General features: G+C 46.8%; 1 protein-coding gene across 2 annotated transcripts in view; it reads right to left on the reverse strand.

Annotated features, from left to right (window-relative positions):
• Positions 1 to 19,980, reverse strand: part of NOS1 (nitric oxide synthase 1) — a 123,217-nt gene extending 103,237 nt beyond the window's left edge. For both annotated transcript variants that reach the window (XM_087705675.1, XM_087705676.1), the window contains exon 1: positions 19,836 to 19,980. The gene's annotated coding sequence lies outside the window, so the exon portion shown is untranslated. The remainder of the gene's footprint in view (positions 1 to 19,835) is intronic.
• Between the last annotated feature and the right edge of the window lie 4,963 nt (positions 19,981 to 24,943).

Below are 24,943 nucleotides of genomic sequence, written 5' to 3' on the forward strand. Positions count from 1 at the left end.
CAGACCTGGGGGCTGTTGACTCTCCATTGGAGGGCTGAGGAACGCTTCCATCTCTCTCTGTCTCTGCCAGCTCCATTCCTTCTTCCTCCTCGGAGCTCTCAGGTTACCTTGATGCTGGCCCTGAGTCCCCCCCACCTACTCCTAATCCAGTGGTGGGTTTCCTCTTCTGTAGGTGTGGCCTGCCTTGTGGGAGTGGCTTGCTGGCCATGTGACTGGGTGCAAGTGGCTTGCTGGCCATGTGACTGGGTGGGAGTGGCTTGCCGGCCATGTGACTGGGTGGGCGTGGCCAACTTATAAAATGTGGTGAAACTCACTTAACAACGCTCTTGCTTAGCAACCAAAATGTTGGCTCAGAAACTCTGGCATTTGAAGCATGCAAGTGTTAAAGCTGTCAAGTTACAAGACCCTTGCACCCCTAACCCTTTAGGGAAAAAACCAGGGGTGTTCAAACTTGACAGCTTTAAGGCTTGAGGACTTCAACTCCCAGAATTCTTCCTCTCGCTCTTCATCTTGATGATGTGTGAATGGGTGGGGGGGGAGGGAGCTGGAACCGGTTCTAAACGGCACAGTAGATTTGTGAAACCTCTTCTATAGAAGAGGTTAGAACTAGCAGGAAACCACCCCTGTCCTAATCTCATTTGGCTGCTGGAGGGGCCAGCGCTGACAGTTCCCTCACATTAAAGCTAAACCATGGTTTACACAGGATTGTGTTTTGTTTTTCGCCAATGGGTTCTCATTTTATTTATTTTCTGTGCCACCCACTCCACCTATAAGGGGAGGCATGGAAGACGCAGAAAAATGTCTTCCACAGCTTGGATGAGACGGCTGTTATTTTTCTTTTTCAAAGTCAATCGATTGATCTGAGGCCACTGGAAAAAGACTGCCACAGAGCTGGAACTCTTTAATTCTGCCAGAGGGTTAGAACAATCTCCCACAACTGAACGCCTGCAGCTGTTGTGGTCCTCTGGTGGCCTGTGGAGCTGGCAGCAGAGTCGGACAGCGAGGAGGTTGCGGAGGAACATGGGCCAGTCCTGGAGTCTGGGGAAGGCTCTGAGGAGGGCTCTGTGTCGGAGGCAGAGAGGGGGCCAGGGCCGTCTGGGAGTTATGTGCTGCCTCCAGAACTTCCAGAGTTGGACAGCAGTGAGGCAGAGGAACAGGCTTCCCCTGTCCTCAGTGTGCACATGTGCAGAGCTGCCAGCAGGCAAGAACAGTTAAGACAGAAGGGACGACTTGGGAGTAAGGCTTGGAGGTGATTGGCCCCTCCCATAGGACATAAAGAAGAGGCAAAGGGACATGAGCTTTTGCACGAAGCAACTTGGTTCATGCTGGTCAGTGTACCTTCTGAAACTCCGTTTGGACTCTTTGCTCTGTGTGGCCTTGCCAAGCTAATTGCTAATTAAGTCTTTGGCAGCGTTTTCAAAGAAGATAAAGGTGGGTGCTTATCAGACTTATCCCAAAGGACTTTGGCAGCCTACTGTAGGACTCTTTACAAACTATTTGGGACTCATTACGGGCTGTGAATGAACATAATTCACACAGCCTTTGAAATAAAAAGAGGGTTTTTGGACCTAATCGTGTGCTTTTTAATGTATCAGGAAGCCTAGGACGGAATAGCAGAATTCCCTGTACGTATTTGTGATGGTTGCGGTGTCCTGCGATCATGGGATCTCCTTTTGTGACCTCCTGATGCATCCAGGGGGAATCCAGATTCGCTTAACAACCATGTTACTAACTTGACAGCTGCAACGATTCGCTTAACACCTGTGGCATGAAAATTCGTAAAAAATGGGGCAAAACGTAGCCACTGTCTCATTTAGCAACGGGAACGCTGGGCTCAATTCAGGGGTGGGATCCTACTGGTTTAACAACCGGTTCGTTGAGCCTGCATTTTGATCATCAGAGCTACCGGTTCGGGCGAGCCGGTCGAAACTGGTAGGATCCCACCCCTGGCTCAATTGTGGTTGCGTGTTGAGGCCTCCTTGTGTTACACCTCATAAAAGCAATAGGGTTACATTCCCCATTGTTGAAATGGTTTCCTCTTCTGACACTTTTATGGCTTCTTTGGAGCCTGTCACATTCATGCATAAAAAAAAAAGTCAAAGGCAGCCGGAACAGGTTGGAGCAACCAAGCGTCTCTTTCAATCAAGCTGGTGGGAGAAATCATTTTGATTCAAGGAAGAGGCCAGATTGTGGCCTTTATCTATTTATAGGCCCCTTGGTTTTTCTTTACAGTTCTGTTTGAAACTAAGAACATGATCTCCCTTCTTTGGTGCACGGATGCAGAAAGTCCGGTGCTGCTAATGTGAGGCTAAGGAGACCCATCCAAAAGAGAAATCCCCCCCACTCACCGCCTGTTTTTTCTGTTCAACATACAACATGTCGTTGACATGGAGGCAAGCCCTTCCATTGACAAATTGTTCTCCCTGCCAGGAAATTTGTAGTTCGTTCTAGGTTGGATCCAGGGGTGGGTTCCTGCCAGTTCTACTTCCACAAACCTACTGTGCCGTTTAGAGCCGGTTCCAGCTCCCCCCGCCCGTCTGCACATCATCAAGATGAAGAGCCAAGGTGGCGCAGTGGTTAGAGTGCTGTACTGCAGCCACTTCAGCTGACTGTTATCTGCAGTTCGGCGGTTCAAATCTCACCGGCTCAGGGTTGACTCAGCCTTCCATCCTTCCGAGGTGGGTAAAATGAGGACCCAGACTGTGGGGGCAATATGCTGACTCTGTAAACCACTTAGAGAGGGCTGAAAGCCCTATGAAGTGGTATATAAGTCTAACTGCTATTGCTATTGCTATGAAGAGTGAGAGGAGGTATTCTGGGAGTTGAAGTCCACAAGTCTTAAAATTGTCAAGTTTGAACACCCCTGGGTTTTTTTTTCTAAAGGGTTAGGGGTGCAAGGGTCTTGTAACTTGACAGCTTTAAGACTTGCGTGCTTCAAATGCCAGAGTTTCTCAGCCAACATTTGGGTTGCTAAGCAAGAGCGTTGTTAAGTGAGTTTCACAACATTTTACAAGTTGGCCCTGCCCACCCAGTCACATGGCTGGCAAGCCACTCCCACCCAGTCACATGGCCAGCAAGCCACTCCCACAAAGCAGCCCACACCTACAGGAGAGGTTCTAAAATAATTTGAAACCCACCACTGGTTGGATCTCTCTTTGATTGTCAGCCTCTGCTTCGCTTACTTACTATCGGCTGCCATAAGAAACGGGGAGGGTGGGGGCATGGTGTTTGGGATGGGAAGAAATGGTACAGGAGTGATATGAAAAAGGGAGTTTCCTTCTTACCATCTTCTGTGCAGGCTGGTGGCTGGTGTTTGGACCTGGTCAAGGCCAACTGTCCTGCATACCAACCTGATGATGCCTTTTGGAGATGCACCCCACATGACATCAAAGGGAGGTGCAGATTGGACACTGGGGTGGGGTCGTTGGAGGGAGGGGGCTGGGTTATCGTTTGATATGTATTTGTTCACGCCTTCCTGGCTCAGATCTTAACTTTCGCTGCTATCTTTTCATAACTAGTAAAAGTATTTTAATTCCCCAAACAATGGAGTTAGGAGTTTTCTTTCTTGTTTATTGAGGGAGGCATGCCTGACAGGTAAGCTTCCACATGTTACTTCTTGTCCTTCCCTCAGGTGCTTTAAAGAATAAGTCAACTGCCTCTTCTCTCTGAAAGCCCCTCAAGTACTGGAAGACTGCCATCATGCCACCAGAGGTGGTATTCAGCCGGTTCGGACTGGTTTGGGCGAACTAGTGGTGGAAATTGGCACGTAGATCGGCCCAGCCACCCTGACTCTATGCCATCCTATTTAGCCACGTTTTTGAGGCTGGGCGCATGGACGGGAAGGCATGCATGTGAGCAAAAAGCATGTGCGGAAGGCCAGGCGCATGGGCGAAAGATGCATGCGCGAAGTGAGTAAAAATAAGGGTAAAAATAAGTGAAACCCACCCTTGCATGCCACTCCTAATTCTTCTTTTCATTAGACTAGACAGAACCCTTATCATCTTCGTTGCTCTAGGACCATGATGGCGAACCTACGCCATGACAGCCCTGGGCAGCCCTCAGTTCCAGCACACACGCACGGATGCACTGGACAGCTGATTTTCAGCCTTCTGGAGGGCCAGGGGATGCCATTTTTGCCCTCCCCAGGCTTCAGGAAAACCTCCGGAGCCTGGGGAGGGCGAAAAACAGGCCCAACCTGAAGTTCACTTCTGAACTTCCAGTTGGCCTGTTGGGTCTGTTTTTTGCTCTCCCCAGGTTCCGGAGGCTTTCCTGAAGCGCAGGGAGGGCAAAAACATCCTCCTTTGGCCTCCCTGGTTGCTTGTACATGCGTGGGGGTTGCTCATGTACTCGCAGGTAGGTTGCTTGCGCATGTCCAGGTGAGTGGGCATGTAGTTTTGGCACAGAACTAGACTAGACTAGAAGTAAATGGTTCACCGACAAATGCGCCCTCGACAAAAGCGCGCCCACGAAACCGCGGTGAGAAAACCACAAGTTCTAAATTGCACTGACGAACGAGCGAAGAAGCGCACCGACAACAGCGCACCAACAAAAGCGCGCCTTCAACGAACAAGTAATAACCGCGAGTTCTAAACCTAACCCTAAACCTAACCCTAAACCTAATCCTAAACCTAACCCTAAACTTACTGCTAACCCTAACCCTAACCCTAACCCTAACCCTAAAATCAACCCTAACCCTAACCCTAACCCTAAACCTAAACCTAAACCTAAACCTAACCCTGAACCTAACCCTAACCCTAACCCTAAACCTAACCCTGAACTTAACCCTTACCTTAACTGAAATTGCACTTTTGTGGGCGCAGTTTTGTCGGTGTGTTGTTGTGGGCACGTTTATGACGTCGCAGTTTTCTCACCGCGGTTTCATCGGCACGCTTTTGACGTGCGTGCATTTGTTGGGTCACGGAAGTAAACTAGAACTCTTGGTCTCTAGGGCCTTTAACCACTATTAGCGGGCTGGTTTTCTGTCCCTTTGAGTCAATCCTGACTCCTGGCATTTGCCAGAACAAGTCCCTGCAGCTTTCTTGGCAAGATTTTTTTTGCCATTACTTTCTTTCTAGAGTTCAGTTATCTTTACTTAACTGCTAATTCAGGTCTGCATTTGTCTACATTTCTTTTCCCCCACTGGCCTCTTCTCCTTCAAGCTGATGAAAGAATTTGCTTTCCAAACATTTTCCCAAGAAAAGAAGGCTGGGAAAATTCCCAGGGGTGAAACATAACCTTCTGGCATTTAATAGCTGTGTTCGCTCATCAGGGGTAAGCAGCTCATTAAAGCCACTGCATTGATACATGATGCTAAACTAGATTATTGGGGGGAGAGGTATTTATCTGATGTGTGAAGCAAACGGCATTTATTTATTGTACTTATATCATTTGTTAAATGCTCCAATTGCACGACTCTAGATGGTGATCATTGAAGTACAAACCAAGAACAAAAATCAATAAAGAAAGCTGTTACGACAGAAGAAGCAAAATTTGCACAAACAGGTGAACAGATGGATGCCTGCAACAAATCCAGAGAGTTTGATAGAATTGGAGGGGGGTAGGGTTGCAATGTTCGACATTCCTGTTTTCTGCAATTGGTTTGTTTTAATTCATAGCTGTGTGCATTGTGTAAATGTTGAAAGTGGGGTTAATTCAGTAACCAGCTTTTGCTGCACATTGGAAGCATTTAGCGATGACTTGAGTGAGATCTATCATATTTTTTGGAGTATAAGACGCATCTTTCTCCCCCCTAAAAGAGGGTGAAAATTTGAGTGCGTCTTATACACTGAATGTAGCCCCACCCACCCACCGCCCCCAACCCTTTAGCCTCTGCCTCCCAGCAATTTACCTCTTTGCAGCAAGTGGTGGTGGGGGCTTGTGAGACTTCAATAAGCTATAGCAACCCCTGCAGCCTGAAACAGCTGATGGTAGGGAGAAATTGAAAGTGAAACTTGCTGTTTGCTCTACTTGGCAAATTGCTCAGAGGCAGATTTTTTTCTTCTTGCGCTAATCAGGCTGTTTTCTGCAAGGAGGTAAGTCAACAACTATAAATGCCTATAGAATGTTCAAATTATTAGACTTATTTTTTAAAGACTGCTTTATTATTATTCTAGACAACTTAACAAAATGAAGAAGCTTTGATCTGAAGACACCCTGTGCTATTGTTTTAAAAAGTGCTATTCTTTTAAATAGCAGAGAATAACTATACTTCCAGAAAGCACATCAATTTTAACAACATCTGTACAAATTAGTCTGCAATATAACACAACAGTGTATATTGTTTGCACTGTTTGTTGCAAAGATGCAAATTGCTGGGAGGCAGAGGCAGATATTTTTCCCTTGTTTTCTCCCCAAAATCTAGGTGCGTCTTATACTTCGGAGTGTCTTATACGCTGGAAAATACGGTATTTCTGCATGTCCCAACTGGCGTTGTACGTTCCTCTCTATCTGCAGCCTCCCTGGCTTCACATACTTGGATTAAGACATTGCATGGAGCCTTTTCAAATTAGGAAGCAGACTCTCAACCCTGAAGCTGACCTGACCGAAGCCATTTTGATCAGGGGTGGCATTACTGCTGGTTCGGTGTGTAAAAACCTTTGCGCGCGCCAGCGAAGAAAGCACACCCACCAAAACACATGCTCCTCATATCTAACATTGTCTGTGCATGTGCAAAACATTAGAAAAGGAAAAAAATACATTTCTGCAATGGAAATTGTTCTGGGCATGCGCAGAACAGAAAATCAAGATGGCACCGCCATAGGAGAACCGATTCAGGGGCGTGGCAGGCCTGGGTCGCTACTGTTTCCAAGTTACTACCTATTCAGCCGAACCAGTCCAAACTGGTAGGAACCCCCATCTGATTTTGAGACTTAAGTGTTGTCACACTGGAGTTTAGGGATAGGAAGAGGGGAATGCAGAGAGCTGGGTTTTGTAGCCAAAACAAAATACTTTCCCCTGGGAACCAAGGACATTCTTACACTTGGTCAGAGAGAGGAGGAGCGATGTTACCCGGTAGCCAGACAGTGTCTTGATTGGACCATGTGACTGGCTGCTTTGAGAAAGTGTCCAGCTTTTACTTTTAATTAGGTGAAAACAGTGGGAAACTTCAGAGTTGGTTTTCACCAGATCTGTGCCAATATGATATACCCCAGTAAAATTATTCTTCGAGGAATCTACCTGCCTCAGAGTTTTGCTTGCTATGGGCATATTAACCCTGACATAGACTTCCAGTTGAAAAGGTGTGTGACAGGAAACACCAGCCGTAGCATTGTTGACCATGTCTGACCAGAACACCACCTCAAAAGCACACCACGAAAACCTCAGAGGAAATGCTCAGGTCAATTGAGAAGAAGATGGAGAAAACGGAGTCCTCTTAGATTCTGAGCAGCTGCAGAAGAGAAATCCATGTAGATTTGGGTTTTTTTTAGGCAGAATTGTGTGTGCAGGAGTCTGCACTGCCAGGTTTAAAGAGGAAGGATGATAGCTAAGGAAGGAAGGAACTATGGAAGGAGATCTCAGGTTTGGTCGTTTTCTTGCAGGCATTTCATTACCCATTATCACAGTCATTCCTCCTCCTCCTCCTCCTCCTCCTCCTCCTCCTCCTCCTCCCCCTCCTCCTCCTCCCCCTCCACTACATAACATCATCAGTGCAAGAGTCTTGAGTCTACCATTGATGATATTACCTAGTTTTCTAGATATTACCTAGTTTGGTAATGAAATGTCTACAAGAAAATAAGCAAGCTCAGAGAGCACCAAGGACCCCACAGTCATTCCTCCTCCTCCTCCTCCTCCTCCTCCTCCTCCTCCTCCTCCTCCTCCTCCTCTCCACATGATATTACCTAGTTGGGTAACGAAATGTCTGCAAGAAAACAACCAAACTCAGAGAGCACCAATGACTCCATAGTCTTCCCTTTCCTCCTCCTCCACTCCACAAACCCTGCTCCCTTCTAGCACTGATGTTACCTAGTTGGATAATGAAATGTCTACAAGAAGACAACCAAGTTCAGAAAGCACCAAGGACCTCACAGTCTTCCTTCCTTCCTTTCCTTTCCTTCTTTTCCTTCCTTCCCCCCTCTCCAAACCCACTCCCATCTAGTATTGATGATATTACCCAATTTGAGTCATGAAACGTCTGCAAGAAAATAACCAAGCTCAGAAATCAGCAAGGACCCCACAGTCCTCTTCTTCCTCCTCCTCCTCCTCTCCACAAACCCCACTCCCTTCCAGCACTGATGATATTACCTAGTTGAGTAATGAAATGTCTTCAAGAAGATAATCAAGCTCAGAGAGCACCAAGGACTTCATAGTCTTCCTCTTGCTTCTCCTCCACTCCACAAACCCTGCTCCCTTCCAGCACTGATGATATTACCTAGTTGGGTAATGGGACGTCTGCAAGAAGACAACCAAGCTCAGAGAGCAGTGGGGACCCTTCGTTTCAACCCTGAACTACAAATATTCTCCTTCATCGATCTTAAGTATCCCCCAGCCGAAGAAGCCTGATCCAGAATCACCCTGATTTCATAGAAAAGTGCCACCTGAACAAGATGCTGCCGGTTTTGAAAGCTCCTTTGTGTCTTGTGTCATTAGCAAAGGCCAATGTGGATGTTTTTGACCTCCAACATGGTCTCTCGTTTCTGGAGGATAAATCTGGCAGCGACTCCGACAAACCGTTTTTAGACACAGCAGGTCTTAGGAGGCCTGCTGGCGTCCATCTGCGACAACGTGTCCGTACAAGAAGGCGGCGAAATGAACTTTAGGCCCCCATAGAATGCGGCAATGAAGTGCCAAGACAGGGGGCCTGTGTAGGAGATGCAGAGAATTGCAACTGCAGCATTGTGCTCTTTCATGGCAGATACAGGTGGTAAATGAAATGTTCCTGGGGATTGGCAGGGAAGAATTTTAAGAGGGAGAGCACAAAGTTTAAGGTGGACCTTACACATAACATATTAACAGAGTTGGAAGGGACCTTATAGGTCATTTAGTCCAACCCCACACCCAAGCAGGAGACCCTACACCATTTCTGACAAATGGCAGCCCAGTCTCTTCTTGAAAGCCTCCAGTGATGAAGCTCCCACAACTTCCCAAGGCAACTTCGGTTCCATTGGTTGATTGTTCTCACTGCCAGAAGGTGAGGGTAAAGGTTCCCCTCGCACAGATGTGATAGTCATTCCCGACTCTAGGGGGCGGTGCTCATCTCTGTTTCAAAGCCGAAGAGCCAGCGCTGTCCGAAGACGTCTCTGTGGTCATGTAGCCAGCATGACTAAACACCGAAGACCCATGGAACGCTGTTCCCTTCCCACCAAAGGTGGTTCCTATTTTTCTACTTGCATTTTTTACATGCTTTTGAACTGCTAAGTTGGCAGAATCTGGGACAAGTAACAGGAGCTCACTCCGTTATGCGGCGCTAGGGATTCGAACCACCGAACTGCCGACCTTTCTGATTGACAAGCTCAGCGTCTTAGCCACTGAGACACTGTGTCCCATTATGCACTATATAAACTCATCAAAAATTGAGGTTTTTTTTTACAATAAGGGCATTAAACAAAATATGGTTATGGTGATAGGATCATGCTGAGTTCTGAGTTAGGTTCCCCCTCCCCCCCAAATCATGGCTATACTGAATGAGCCATAATTGGCCAGGTTGGCTCTCTAATGATTTTCCACCCACTGCTTCTTGTTCTGCCCTCAGGTGCTTTGGAGAATAGCTTGACTCCCTCTTCTTTGTGGCAACCCCTGAGATATTGGAAGACTGCTATCATGTCTCCCCTAGTCCTTATTCTCATCAAACTAGACCTATCCAATTCCTGCAACTGTTCCTCTTATGTTTTAGTCTCCAGTACCCTAATCATAGGGTTTCCTGAATGAGCAGGGGGTTGGACTAGAAGACCTCCAAGGTACCAACTCTTCTCTTCTCTTCTCTTCTCTTCTCTTCTCTTCTCTTCTCTTCTCTTCTCTTCTCTTCTCTTCTGCTCTACTCTACTCTACTCTACTCTACTCTACTCTACTCTACTCTACTCTATCTTTGTTGCTCTTCTCTGCACGTTTTCTAAGTTTTTAAATATTGCGTTACCAGAATCAGGTGCAGTATTCAAGTGTGGTCTGACAGGTCTTCTGCCACCTTTAGAAGGAAGGGGATATTATTTTATCCCATCTCTCTGGGTTTTCAGGGAGCAAAGTCCAGCCTCTGTGATGCATTCATGACATTGCTGATTTCTGACTTGGATTGCACCCCTACTCCCTACCACATCCCCCAAACCTTTTCACCACCCTTTAAAAGAGATCAGCCCAATTAAGAACAGTTTTGTCTTTGAATGCGAGTGGTGCAGATTTCATTTCTCACCTCTCCTTCCAAAAGGCTGTTTTTATCACTCTCTGGCAATTCTTCAAATTACTGCAAGCCGGCAGGTACGCAGAATGAGGAGCCAGAAGGAAACGAGAGGACGGAGGAGAAAATGAGAGACAAATGCCAGACAGCGTTGAGATGTTTAAACCTCGCATAAATATTGAGGGCCACTCAGATGCTTGTGAGCTCCTGTAACTCTTTTGATATTTTTCCTCCCACTTTGGAAGTCAAAGTTAATGAACAGCTGGTGCCAAGCCTGGGAGACTGGCAGCCAGCACTGAAAGTGGGCTGGTTCTCTTAAGAACCTTGGGTTAAAATCTGCATGGCTGGCTTCACCTTCTATTTTTTAAAGAAAGTTCTGCATATTTTATGCTGGATGGAGATCTGTTTGTTTGTTTTGCACTGCATGTCCTAGTTTTAACGATCTGGAAAAAAAATGTTAAGATTTATTCTGAGCTGGATTTATTCTAAATTGTTTAGCTTTGTTGCAGTTTTGCTTTGGGGTTGATTTAAAAACTGGGTGCACCTTATGTCCAGATGTGCATATTTGGTATTTACGTAGAACATTAAATGCCTGGCAGGTGGCAGCACACAACTGACCTTATATAATTTTGGAAGGTTGAGCTAGGTTAGCATTGGATGGGACACCACTAGGAAACCTTAGATTCAGAAATATTACCTGAAACTTATAGTGAAGGGAATACATATTTAATTTTTCATATATTAACCACAGCTAGAATTGTATTTGCACAATTTTGGAAAAGTGAAGAGATTCCTACTGATGAGAAGGTGATTAGGAAAATATTAGAACATGCAGAAATGAATAGGTTAACATTGGCAATTAAGGAGAAAGAGCAAACTGATTATTATATGATATGGGAAGTGTTCTATCAATGGTTAGAGAATAAAAAAGGAAATTGGAAATAGAAGAAGGTTAAAAGAAGAATAGAAAATATATCAAAATAGAGATAAGAGCTAAATGACAATTGTAAGTACCAATATTATGATGCTTATTGTTATTATTATATTTTTATTAGAAGATATGTTAAGAATGAAATATAGAGTTTTACAATGTTCTAAATATTCTAAATATAATACATGTATTATAATTTATGGGAGAAAGTTATTCAGAAATATTTGTGCCCAGATGACTTACTGCATATGGAAAGATGGAATGTTTATATTTTTAAAATTGAAAACAAATAAAAACGTTATTAAAAAAAAAGAAGCTATGTGAATATTTCCACGAACCACCAGGAATTGAACTCTACATGACGGTCACTGAGTGGGACAACAGCAGGGAGGGAGAATATCTGTCTACTACAAAGTCATGTGATTTTGGGTGTGTTGAAGGACATCCTCTTGAGAACAGGGCCAGCAAAAAGACATGTCATTAATCTCTTTTAAATTTAAACTTCATTAAAATTAATGTCAATTTTTTAAGCTTAATTCATATCATTAGTCTCTCTATATATTTAATTTTTTTCTGATACATTGAACTCTTGAGTGGCAGCTTCTGGAGAGGGTCTGAAGGTCACAAGGACACTTTTGGTGAACCACAAAACCCTCCCAAACTTTTGATTATTCACATCCACCTGCTAACAAGTATTTGTAGGAGATAGCCAGGATGAGCCCCGAGGAAGGGGTCAAGCAAGCCATCAGTCTGGAGTCTCTTTGGGCCCATAAGAGTTTAAGTGCAGCACTACATGCCAGCTAATAAGAGAAAAGAACAGAAGAAAAGGAAAAGAGAAAAGGGAAAGGGAAAAAAAGAGCAAGAAAGAGCCGTAAAACTGGTAGTGGAGAATGGCTAAGAGGCTACAGTAGTTGTATCCCACAAAGCTACCATAGGGTCAGCCCTTGAGCTTCCTCTGAATGGATGATGTTACCTAGTTAGATCATGAAAGGTCTGCAAGAAAAGAACCAAGTTCAGAGACACTAAGGATCCTGTAGTCTTCCTCCTCCTCCTCCTCCTCCTCCTCCTCCTCCTCCTCCTCCTCCTCCTCCTCCACCACCACCACCACCACCACCACCACCACCACCACCACCACCACCACCACCACCACAAACCCCACTCTCTCTAGCACTGATGATGTTACCTGGTTAGATCATAAAACGTCTGCAAGAAAAGAACCAAGTTCAGAAACACTAAGGATCCCTTAGTCTTCTTCCTCCTCCTCCTCCTCCTCCTCCTCCTCCTCCTCCTCCTCCTCCTCCTCCTCCTCCACAAACCCCACTCTCTCTAGCACTGATGATGTTACCTAGTTAGATCATGAAACGTCTGCAAAAAAAGAACCAAGTTCAGAGACACTAAGGATCCCGTAGTCCTCCTCCTCCTCCTCCTCCTCCTCCTCCTCCTCCTCCTCCTCCTCCTCCTCCTCCTCCTCCTCCTCCACCACCACCACCACCACCACCACCACCACCACCATCACAACCACCACCACAAACCCCACTCTCTCTAGCACTGACGATGTTACCTAGTTAGATCATGAAACCTCTGCAAAAAAACCCAACCAAGCTCAGAAACGTCGCAGTCGTTTTCTTCTTCTTCTCCCCCCTCCTCCTCCTCCTCTTCCTCCTCCTCCTCCTCCTCCTCTTCCTCCTGCTCCTCCATTCTCTCTAGCACTGACAATGTTACCTAATTAGATCATGAAACATCTGCAATAAAACCACCAAGCTCAGAGGGCACCAAAGACCCTCTCATTTCAACCCTGAACTACAAATATTCTCCCTTTATTGGTGCCCTGAGCTTCCTGCCCCCATGGCCTGTTTGTCCTTGCTCTGCTCTGCACCTCCGCAAATAACAGCTATTAAAATATCCAGCATTACGACTCACGTCCAACGAAACCGAACCCCCGTCACCTCTTGCTGTTTGGAAGAAATGCATTTCAAACCACAAACATCTTCTCAGAAGATGACGAATAGTGGAGATGATGGAAAAAAGTGAGGGTAAAGGGGTTTGAGTGATCTTTGGTGCACTTAGGAGAAGCAAGCAGAAATGCTTAAATCGGGAGACCAAGTACACAATGGGTGGGGAAGGGATTCTGTGCTACAAGGAATAGAGGGCATTTGAGCTAAATCTCCCCAGAGCTAGTCTGGAATGGACTAAGATAAGATGAAGCAACCAATTACATTTGGTTAATCGCAAAAGACACGGCGTGTGTTACAACCCATTCTCAGCACAGTTGCGCAAGATCACACCTTCATGGAAGGACCTCGTAGCTCATGCACTCACCTAAAACTGCAAACATCATGAGCGTCTAAAGACACAGAGACCGAAGGGCTAAATACGATGCACTCTTTTGCAACCATGAGAGTAGATTCATGCTCAAAGCGCATGAAGAGTAAACTTATCTGTGGCGTCAGATCTAAAACAGACGACCACTAAATGAAAGCAGAAAAGTTGCTATAGAGATGAACTGGCAATTCTTAAGAAGGGAGAGCAGGCAGCGTATAAACAAGGCAAGTGTTTGGTTCACATGTGCAAAGCAAGATAAATTTCAATGCGAGGCATCTCTGGTGGGTGGAACGGACCTGCGCTCTGCTGTCATGTATCAACCTCCCTTTTAAAACATGCACAAATTAGAGTGCACAGTTTAGCAACACAGTGTTGAAGGTTCATAAATCAGACCCTTGGCTGAAGCTAAACTGGGTTGCAGTTGAGGGTAAACCGATTCAGTTCCAAAACGATAAAAAAGAAGACTAGAAATGTGGTGGATAAAAAAGAATGGATGGTTAAGACAACCAAGACCTCAAGAATAAAAATTCAATGTCAATCTCTTTCAACATCCTGAAGTATGTGGAGCTGTGAGGAGAGGCAGGCACTGGCTAAAGTAACACAAAAGGTGTTACTTGCAAAGTCAGACTTGCAAACAAGCCACAGACTTTGCCAGAGTTTGGTTCAAGAGAGTTTTGTGAATCCAACTCATATGAACGTATTCAACAACAATGGCTAAGCAAATTGGCTCGGCATGATGATATCCACTCTCTACTTAACATCAGAGCACCTGCGAGCAAGTTGAGGAAGTTCCAGATGTAGCAATAGAAACAAAAGCATATGCCCGTTTATTCAGGAAAAGAAATATTTCTACAATTACAGGAACAGTTATCCCAGCTAAAGGCAATCAAAGATGTTGATTCATTATGTATCATACATGCAACTGAATGGGTAATGCTCCTATTTTCTTGAGAGAAAAAGAACTAGCTCAGAATTGTCAGTACGCTCAGATTGGCTCCATTCGCACATGAATGTAAGACACATTCTGGTTTGTTTGATTGTTAATTCTCATTCTTTGATTTATAATTTAGATTCCTAAAAGCCGCCCAGTTCCAGAGCACCACTGCACAGCTCTTAAAATTAAAAACATAAACGACAATCGCAATAAGAGACCCACTGTAGTCATCAAATAATTTCATCCAGATACACAAGGACCACAAATTAGCCCCAAATCCTGGGACCTTTGAGACATGTTTATAGGATGGCAGGATCCAAAAGGTTTGAACCTTTGGAAGACGTTACTCAAGAGGGCAGGATACTATGATAGCAAAACCTGCTTCCTAGACCACATCAATTGACAATGATGGAGTTACGGGACATGAAACACTTCCTCAGTTTTTATGGAATGGACAGAAAAAATGAGAGGAAATTGGTTCCTAGGATATCCAGGTCTTGTGCCATGAAAATTGTATCTAATTACCAACCAGAAGTTCTCTATAGTTCCAAAACAAAAGCATTATATGGGCAAGCAAAGGCATGTCTATTAGTCGGGATGTCACTGCATCATTGACCAACTCTTCGGAACGGTTTTCAAGGTCGGCCCCAGGTTCATGAATGCAATAATCCATTCATGACTGAGGCACAAGTGACTCTGAGAACATCTCCCTGCCGATGGAAGTATGCCAAGGTCTTCCCATCCACAATTGCCACCTGCAGGACCAGTGAGTCCCAGAAGGCCTCCAAACTGCACCAGCACCACAAACCCATTTGGTTGTGTCAGGGTTAAACCCCTTCAAACCTCTTCCTCCCCAGCCAGACCTCAACAGCCTCCAGGAACTGCGAGAAGATCAAAGGTAGCATCACTTGGCCAATCAATGCTTGACCCGAGGTCAACAGATGACCTCATCCAATGGCTTCCTGTAGATGTTAAGCAGGAGAGTGAAGGGCCCTGAGACATCTCACATACTTGTGACTTTGGGCATGGACCCTATCCACAACGATTGGAACCAGCCACGGGAGGACAATCATCTCAAAGTGTCTATGAATTAAATAAGCAGTCTCTTCTTTTCGTAGCATTTTATGCACGGAGGAAATAAGTTACGATTGACTGTACAATCATTGGAGTATGCACAACACCCCCAGATGTGATATCCACTTACCTAGGAGTAAGTATTAGATAGCATTAGAATTTAGGGAGGGGGGGTTATACTAAAGCTGCCTTCAGTCTAAATTCCATCGGAGAAATCATCTCAGATCAGACAGCTGTCATTCAGCATCAACCATCAATTGTTTTTTGTTTTTTTTTGCTGTAGTGGAAATCCAGTCTTTATGTTAGCTGTTTGATGGAAACAGAACTGCTGTGGTTTATTTAGCAAACCATGACTTTGTAGAGAGTGTGAACCTGATCAGCAATACTGCCTTTCAAAGTACAGTAACCCCCATAGGCATATACTGTAGATATGCAGTATCTTCTTTAGAAACATGCAGTTTCCAGAAGAGAAGAATGGTTTTATGCCACTTTGTTTGTGGAGATTCTCCATCATCCAGGTTCATGGTTGTCCCAAAGCTGTCCCCCCCCCCAAAAGCAATCGGACTTTGATTTCCCTTGAAAACGTTTCACTTCTCATCCAAGAAACTTCATCAGAACTGAGGAAGCTTCTTGGGTGAGAAGTGAAACATCTTCAAGGAAAAATAAATCCCAGTTGCCTTTTTTTTGGGGGGGGACGGACCACTTTTGTACTTGTTTGTTTGTTTCATAGAAAGTAATGCAAGCAAATCTCAATCTCAGCAAAAGCTTTCAAAGGCTTCAGATGGATCCCCCACCCCACTGCCACTGAATCTGGGATTGTAATACAAAGCATGTCTAAAGATCATTGGAATAGTCTATCTTTTTTTAAAAAAAATCTGTATCCTGTCTTTATTATTTTTACAAATAGCTCAAGCTGGTGAATACATCCAACACACCTTCCTCCTTCTATATTCCCCACAACAATCCTTGAGGTGAGTTGGGCCGGGAAAGAGAGGGAGGGAGGGAGGGTGAGAGAGGGTGGGGGAGGAAGGAACTGGCCCAAGTTCACCCAGCCGGCTTTCATGACTAAAGATAGACTAGAACTCACAGTCTCCTGGTGATTGGCCCAATGGGACTTGAACTCAGGGTCCTCTGCTTTCTAGCCTGGTGCCTTAAACACTAGATCAAATTGACTATCTTCTATCTTGCTACATTATAGAATAGGATAGAATAGAATAGAAATGGAATAGAAATAGAATAGAAATAGAATAGAAATAGAATAGAAATAGAATAGAAATAGAATATAGAAATAGAATAGAATAGAAATAGAATAGAAATAGAATAGAATAGAAATAGAATAGAAATAGAATAGAATAGAATAGAAAATAGAATAGGAATAGGTATAGAACAGAACAGAACAGCGCTGGAAGGGATCTTAAGGGTCTTCTAGTCCAGCCCCTTGCTCAAGCAGGAGAACCTATACCTTACTGTATTGCTGGTTAGAAATACATAAGATTACCCACTTTCACGCGCTTTTAAGGGAATCAGATTTTCCAATGAAACCCGAAAGAAACTCATTTTGTGAGTGTGACATCGCAACCGCCGCGGCTGAACTGCCAGCAACCGAGGAGAACGCCACCGCCGCTCATTCGAAGCGCGCCGTGAGCTGTCCGCGGTGCTGAAAGCGCGGCGGTACCAAGTTTTAGCGCAAAAGGATTAGGCGAGCAAGACAAGCGGTCAACTCCCAGCCGCTGCCAAACCCGACCCCGCACATTTTCAGATATATTGGCCACCTACGCCTCGCCCTCCCCGGCTGCGGATGATGAGAGCTGGAACCGCCGCGTATCTGCACGGCGGCCGGTTGGGAAAGGCTGATTCCGGGTGGCCGCCAGGACCGCCTCTCGCTCCCAGAGACGGATCTTGGCAAAGAGCGCGCGCGTCCTCTCCTTTTTCGTTTCCTACGGTCAGGGAAACCTCTCCCTCCAGGTTTGTGCCACTAAAGTGCCCGGCCGCTTGTTTAGTCGCCGCAACCCCCGAAAGCGGGAGGGAGTTGCGGCGAATTTAGGAGGAGAAGGGGAGGAAAGAGGCAGTGGGATCCGGGGTAAAAGGTAGGTTTTGGGGATGCCTGGAGCAGGTGAGGCAGACCCGAGAATGTACTTTAGCTAAGCCTGCCAGGTCTAAAGTCAGATTTCTCTATCGATAAGATTCAGGTTAGGGACTCTGGCGTTAGAAACGACCCCCCTCCCTGTCCTTAACAAGGCATTTCAAGGCTCCAAACGCACAGACAGGACGGAAGGAGGGGCTTTCTGAGTACCCGAGTGCAAAAGCAGACAATCCAGTGTTCCCAGGACCCTCAACCTCCACGCTCCCTGAGCTTTGACCAAGTTGTCTGTAGCTGATGGGACTAAACCATCTGGACGGCGCCGGATTGCCGTCTCTAAGAGCGCCTGCTTGAGCGCCCTAATTTCGAGCTGAGGGACTCGGACTGGCAGCTTGGTCACAGAAACTTCCGCTTCCAGAAACTGACCTCTGCTGAGCAGCCCACGCGGAACCTTGGCTAAATCCCATCCCCAACCTCACGTGACAGAAACGCGCTTTGGAGACAGGCTTCGGTCCGGATTAGAATCCTGCAATTTGCCGCCCAGCTACCCCTCTTGTAGCCTGGATTCCCATCCCCGCAGAAGGTGCGGAGAACAAGCGCACGTACCGCGCGCATTGAAATCCACCCACAAAAGATTGCTTTTTTCTTCTTCTGGAAATCCTAAGAAGGGTATCAAAGCTAACAAACTCTTGGTCATTTCTTTGCGTTGCTTTCCTTTTATTTTGATCCAGTTTCCTCCTCCTGAAACACACCAAAAATGCACACATTCGCACGCACCTTCCTTTCATATCCCAACGGATGGAAAGGTTAATTTATGGAGACTAATTCTGGATGGTTTTTGGAACCATGCTGCCCCTTCACAGGGACACGTGAAAAGACGAATCCGCGCTGCAGATTCCAGAAGCTCCCCAGCCCTGATCAGGACTCAATAACTCAAGCGGGAAGATTGGACGGAGCCAGCACCTCGCTTCAAGGGGCGAACTCCTCGAGTTTCGCCCTTTGCTTAGAAAACCCGAGCAGGAGGCAGGTAAATAAAAGGCTAAGGATAAACCTGAGCAGTGGCGCTGAATTTCAGGTCGTGGATTCCCGCCACCCCAGAATGCGGGGGCTTCTGAACACATGCAGAGCGCCTGACCCTTCCCTCGGAAGTTAACTGCCAAGGGGATTAATGCGGAAGGTTAAAGACTGGGGCGAACCTTTTGAGTTCCAGATTCTGGAGGCAGCAGTTCAACCTGCGGCACCTGCGCGAAGGCAAAGCGCCGAGGTGGCGGGCTCCAGGCGGCAGGAAGCGTTTCAAGGAGACGCCCTTCCTCACAGGCACAGCTCGAACTCCGAGCGGGCAAGAAGCTCAGCAGAGGCGGACATCTAGAGAAGGTCCCGAGACTCCCGAGGCTCCCTCAGTTCTGGGCGCGTAGGACGGAGAGTGAGGGTCAAGGGGAGGCTCGCGAAGATGTGCTCGGCTTGGGCTTCGCGCCGAAAGAAAAGCCGCTTCTGCGCTGAGTTTGCCGAACGCGCAAGATCGGCTTGGCCGCGCCTCAGCTCACAGGGGTCTCCCAAAGGCGGCGCGCAAACCCCGACTTAAGCGCCTCGGGCGACGGGCAAAACCCGCGGCCGCTGTTCTCCTACACCCACCCACTCACCCATCTTTCGGGTCGGTGATTTTGCTGCGTTTCCTCCGATGCTTTTCTGTGGGGGGGGAACCTGGACAGGTAACGTCCCGTCGGGAGCCGTCCGACTCACGCCAGTGAGGTGAGAGCTTAGGTATGTTTCGAAGGCAGCTTCCAGCAGCCCCGCCAAGCGTTGTGCCAAATAGGAACGGGCGGAGACGATGGGAGCTGTAGTCTTAGCAACTTGGGAGACACCGCGAGAAAGAACTTCCTTGTTCCACGAAGGCCTCAACTGAGCGCCAGAAACCCCCCCCCCCAAACAATATAATAATAATAATAGTAATAATAATAAACCACCACCACCATATGGGTCAAATTCAATTGTGGAGCGATGTCTCTGAGCTTATGCCAAGTGTCAGCACAAGAGTCTTCAAAGAAGGCCAAGGCGGTGGGGTGCCCTGGAAGTGACCCTAAACGCTGACGAGAATCCCTGCGGGGAAGGTTACCGAGAACCCACTGGGAAAGGCGGCCGTGAGCTTCTCGCGTGGGGCGTTGCCACTCACCTGGCTCCCCGGGCCGGCGCGTCCTCCCGGAGCAGCTCACTTCGGAACAAATTCTGCCCCGATCGATCCGCCTGCCTCCTCCGCTTCTCTCCCACGAAAGAGGCGGACGCTGCCGCCGCCGCCGCTGCCTTTTCCCCCCCTCCCCTCCTCGGGGAAAGAAACGGAGGAGGGGGGACGCGCGCGAAGCCCGCCCGCCTGGCCGGCCGGCCGGTCGGTCGGGGGAATCCGCTTGCGTCGCGCTGTGCCTCGGCTCCGCTGGTCGGGCCTCCTTGATGAGCTCCGAACCGAACCCGGGGCCAACCGCGGGGGCGCAGCCAGCTCCGAGGCTGCCTAGTCGGGGAAGCTTTTATATAGACGCGCGCGCCAGTTCCACGCCCCAGGACGGGAGCCCGAATCACAAACTCTTTCGCCAGGCAAAAAGCGCTGGGAGGGATTTGTACCTACTCCAGCCTCCTCCTCCCCCAAAATCACCAATGCCTGGGGACCCGAGCAGCGGCGGCGGCTGGTCCTGCAAGTACACGCCCCACCCCAGGTTGCAAACGCCCTTGGCGCGCTTCCCTGGGAACGAGGCCCCTCGAAGACTTCGGAGGGCTGGTTGTAGGGAGAACGCAGCTCCCGGACGGCTAGGAATCAACCCGGGGGGCGGGAAACGGGCTTTTTTTGGGGGGGGGGAAGGTTCAGAAATGGCTCAGTTTCTTCCAATTCAGGTGGCTGTGAGCGCAGCCTCCGCGAGTTCCGCGTGCCTTGGGGAAAGCGCTGCCCCTCGGCGCCCCCCTGCATTCGGAGGGAGTTTCTCCCACGTAAAGCATGCACATTTCCCGCCGCTCCTCCGCGGAAAGTGCAGAAGGAGCTCGTTGGGATTTATTTCTGAGGAAACCGGAGGAAAGATCAGGCACCGCGGCGGTTGCCTCGCCCTTTATAATCGCGCCTGCGGAGGATTATAAACCCACGTTCCGAATCTGAAACGGGGAGGGTGGGAAGAGAGAGATCAGGGAAACTGCGATGCTCCAACACTGCACTCTCCGCGGTGGCTTTAAACCCCCACCCCTCCATCCCGTAACCCACAACCTTCTCTTTCTCAAGCCCCGTTTGGAAGCTTTTCCTCGCCCAGATTTTGTTTTGTTTTTTAAAGTACAGTTAAGCCGTCCCTTGCAGTGAACTTCTAAATTTCGAGCTCCAAAGCGAGATAAATCCCGAGCGGAGGGGCGCTTTTGTAATCTGCACCCTCTTCTCCTCGGCTTTCGGAAGCGAAGTTAGCTAAAACGCGCGCGCGCGCGTGCGGGTACAACAACTTAGTGAGGTGGAACGGCCTGGGGAGGGGGGAATAGAGAGTGGTAAGACCCATTTCTTTTATGGAATTGCAAAACATTCTGCATTCTCGTGAGAAGGTGTATTGCGCTTTACATTTAAACCTTAGTTAGTACAATGAATTCCGGCTGTCTTCTCTAGCAAAATTGCCAGAAATTACAGAGGTGGGGAAGACATACTTCTCCTGTTTATGGCATTTACACATACACAACAGAGGTGGGGGAGGGAGGGAGAGGGAAAGGAAAGAAAGAGAAGGGGGAGGGGGAGAGAGGGGAAAAAGAGAAAGGAGAGTGGGGAGGGAGAGGAGAGAAAGAAGAGAGAGAGAAGAGAAAGAGAAAGGGGAGGGGGGAGGGAGATAAGAGAAAGGAGAGAGAGAGAGAGAGAGAGGAAGAAGACAAGAAGAGAGGGGGAGAGGAGAGAAAGAGAAAGGAGAGAGAGGAGTGAAAGAGAAAGGAGAGAAAGGAGTGAAAGAGAAAGGAGAGAAAGAAGAGGGGGGAGAGAAAGAAGAGAGGATGAGAGAGGGGATGAGGGAGGGAGAATTTTTGTATTTTGCTCTCAAGCCCTTTAAAATACTTGTTATTATGGTCCACTTCTTCAAGGTGTAAAAATCGAAGCGGAACGGGAAAATGCACCCAATGGAATCCAGCGTAAACCAAAACCAGGGAAATAAATGTGTGAAAACTGAGCTAATTGGCAAGCACAGTGTGTCTTTACTTTTTACCTTTAAGCACAACGGTGTGAATAGATTTCAATCGTTCCTACTTAATATCCACATTGCCTTTTCAGGGGTTCGAAATGCTTCTGTGCAAGGACAGAAGAAGTACTGCCGATTGAAACCAAAGGGACTCTAACCCAGCATTCAGTTCTCATAATAACTAACCAGATGGGCACAAAGAAAGACCAGAAAGAAAGAAAAGAGCCCATCTGGTCTAGTGTTAAGGCGCTAGGTTAGAAGCCAGGAGATTGAAAGTTCTAGTCCTGCCTTAGGCATGAAAGTCAACTGTGTGACTTTAGGCCAAACACCGGGAAATGGTGAATTCTAGTCCCACCTTAAATATGAAAACCATCTGGGTGACTTTGGGCCAATCACCAGGAGACTGGGAGTCCTAGTCCCACTTTAGGCATGAAAGCTACCTGGGTGACTTTTGGCCAGCCACACTGTCTCAGCCCAGCCTACCTCAAAGAGTTGTTGTTATGGGGAAAAAATAGGAAGAGGAAGGAGTATTGGGTATGTTCGCTGCCTTGGGCTATTTCTAGAAATAATAAAGTTAGGAAATACCATAAATAAAGTAGAAATTGTATTCTTGCACAGAAAGTAATATGGAGTGATAGATCACTGCTGATACTTCTAATATTACAATCCCTATTGCTAAGACTTTGAATGATTCCAAAAGTAAAGTATGATCTCCAATATTTATTAAATCTTTGCTAAGCAAATAAAGAGGACAAGGGAACATAGATAGCTACCGTATTTCGTCCTCCTGTTTTCCTCCTGCGCAACCCTGTCAGACGGACTAGAGATGGAGAATGAACAATTAGCCCCAAAAGACCCAGGGCCCTTCTGTGTCCCAAGGTGATTTCTCACTGCCAATTCAGCATCTTAGGTAAAAGGTAAAAGTTCCCCTCGCACATATGTGGTAGTTGTTCCCGACTATAGGGGGCGGTGCTCATATCGGCTTCAAAGCCGAAGAGCCAGAGCTGTCCGAAGATGTCTCCGTGGTCATGTGGCCGGCATGACGCAATGCCGAAGGTGCACAGAACATGATTACCTTCCCACAAAAGGTGCCCCCTATTTTGCTACCTGCATTTTTTACGTGCTTTTGAACTGCTAGGTTGGCAGAGGCTGGGACAAGTAACGGGAGCTCACTGCGTTACGCGGCGCTAGGGATTCGAACCGCCAAACTGCCGACCTTTCTGATCGGCAAGCTCGGCATCTTAGCCACTTCATGATATGTAAAACTGGGGCCTCCCCAGCTTGTTATGAAAGGTGTTTATTCATAACTTATTAACTTATGACATATCTAGGTTGCGCTAATTTGTTACATCCTTGAGGAGACTACAAAACACACCATCAAAATACAATGAAGGCATTTAAAAAAACAAAAACCCATCAGATGTTCAGAACAAAACAACCAACCAAGCCAAGGATCCATCACCCCTTTGAACCCACCCTGTGGTTGGAGTCAGGCTTTAAGGACAAGCAGAATTGCACTCCAAACAAAACTTAGCTGACGACGTATGCTCTATATGAGCAACATGCACAGAAATATAAGGACGTCTGTGCTCGGCTAAAGTATAACTGCAAACGGTAAAACTTTTCCTTTTTTAAAAAATTGAAAAACCAAAATAAGCTAGAAAGTTGTGGCCATTGATGTTTGGGGCACCAAAGCTTTTCCTGCCCTTACCCCAGTTTTTCTGCAATGTGGAAATAAAAGAAAACCTGGGTCAAAAGAGGAAGCAGCAGGTTGATGAGAGCCTAGTGGTTAAGGCACCAGGCTGGAAGCTGGGGGATGGTGAGCTCTAGTTCTCACTAGACAAAAGCCAGCTGGGTGACTTTGGGCCAATCCCTCCCCCTCTCTTAGCTCAATTCACCTCACAGGGTTTTTGTTGTGGGGAAAATTGGAGGAGGAAGAGGTGTGTTGGATATATTCACTGCCTTGAGTTATTTGTAAAAATAATATAGGTAGCATACAAATATAATACAAATAGCAATAGCATGTAGACTTATATACTGCTTTACAGTGCTTTACAGCCCTCTCTAAGCGGTTTGCAGAGTCAGCCTCTTGCTCCCAACAATCTGGGTCCTCATTTTACCCACCTTGGAAGGATGGAAGGCTGAGTCAACCTTCAGCCTGGGGAGATTCGAACTGCCAAATTGTAGCCAGTCGGCAGTCAGCAGAAAGAGCCCGCAGTACTGCACTCTAACCACCGCGCCACTGTGGCTCAATAAGCTACAGTATTCGGCAGTTGATTTCTTTCAGCGTAGAGCAGTGAGTGAATCTTAGGCAGACAGATTAATAGAGTTGGAAGGGATCTTGTAGGTCATCTAGTCCAACCCTCCCCCGCCCAAGCAGGAGATGCTACATCTTGCAAGCCTCGTCACTAAATAATGAATGGCTTCAACTGGGTGCCAGCCTATTGTAGTTTGTTCAATCAACAATGGTCAGACATGATGTGTAAATTGAACCAAGCGATTTGAAAAGGAGCGGTCAAGTGCGAGAAATCAGGAAACCAGGGACAGTTCAAATGACTATAAAGGTTCACTGAAGATAGTGTAGACTTTATTATCATTGTAAAAAATAAATACAACGGAATTGGTTAAGATTAAGGTCACTACAAGAATCTGAGCTACTAATGATCAAAACATATTGGTGGTAGGTAAGAGTCAATGGAGCTCAAGCTGGGCTTAAATCTCTTAGATTCAAGACTGATGACATGTTTGACCCCTCCTTCAGGCTCAGTCTGTTTATCTCCTACAAGAATGGAGGAGATGTAACCATCCTGAGACAGTTTTGATCCTTCAGTCCACCTTCTACCATTCTAGATCAGGCATCTCCAATCCCCACCCCATGGACCCCATTTGGTCCTGGACAGCTAATAATGAGCACCCACAAGATACAGTATATGTATATGTATATGATGTATATGATGTATATGTATATGCATATGCATATGCATATGCATATGCATATGTATATGCATATGCATATGCATATGCATATGTATCTCTATCTCTATCTCTATCTCTATCTCTATCTCTATCTCTATCTCTATCTCTATCCCTATCCCTATCCCTATCC

Source organism: Thamnophis sirtalis, unplaced genomic scaffold (genome assembly GCF_051295495.1).
Source record: "Thamnophis sirtalis isolate CommonGarterSnake01/CBP01778 unplaced genomic scaffold, rThaSir2_p1.2 scaffold_2, whole genome shotgun sequence".
NCBI classification, from domain to species: domain Eukaryota; kingdom Metazoa; phylum Chordata; class Lepidosauria; order Squamata; family Natricidae; genus Thamnophis; species Thamnophis sirtalis.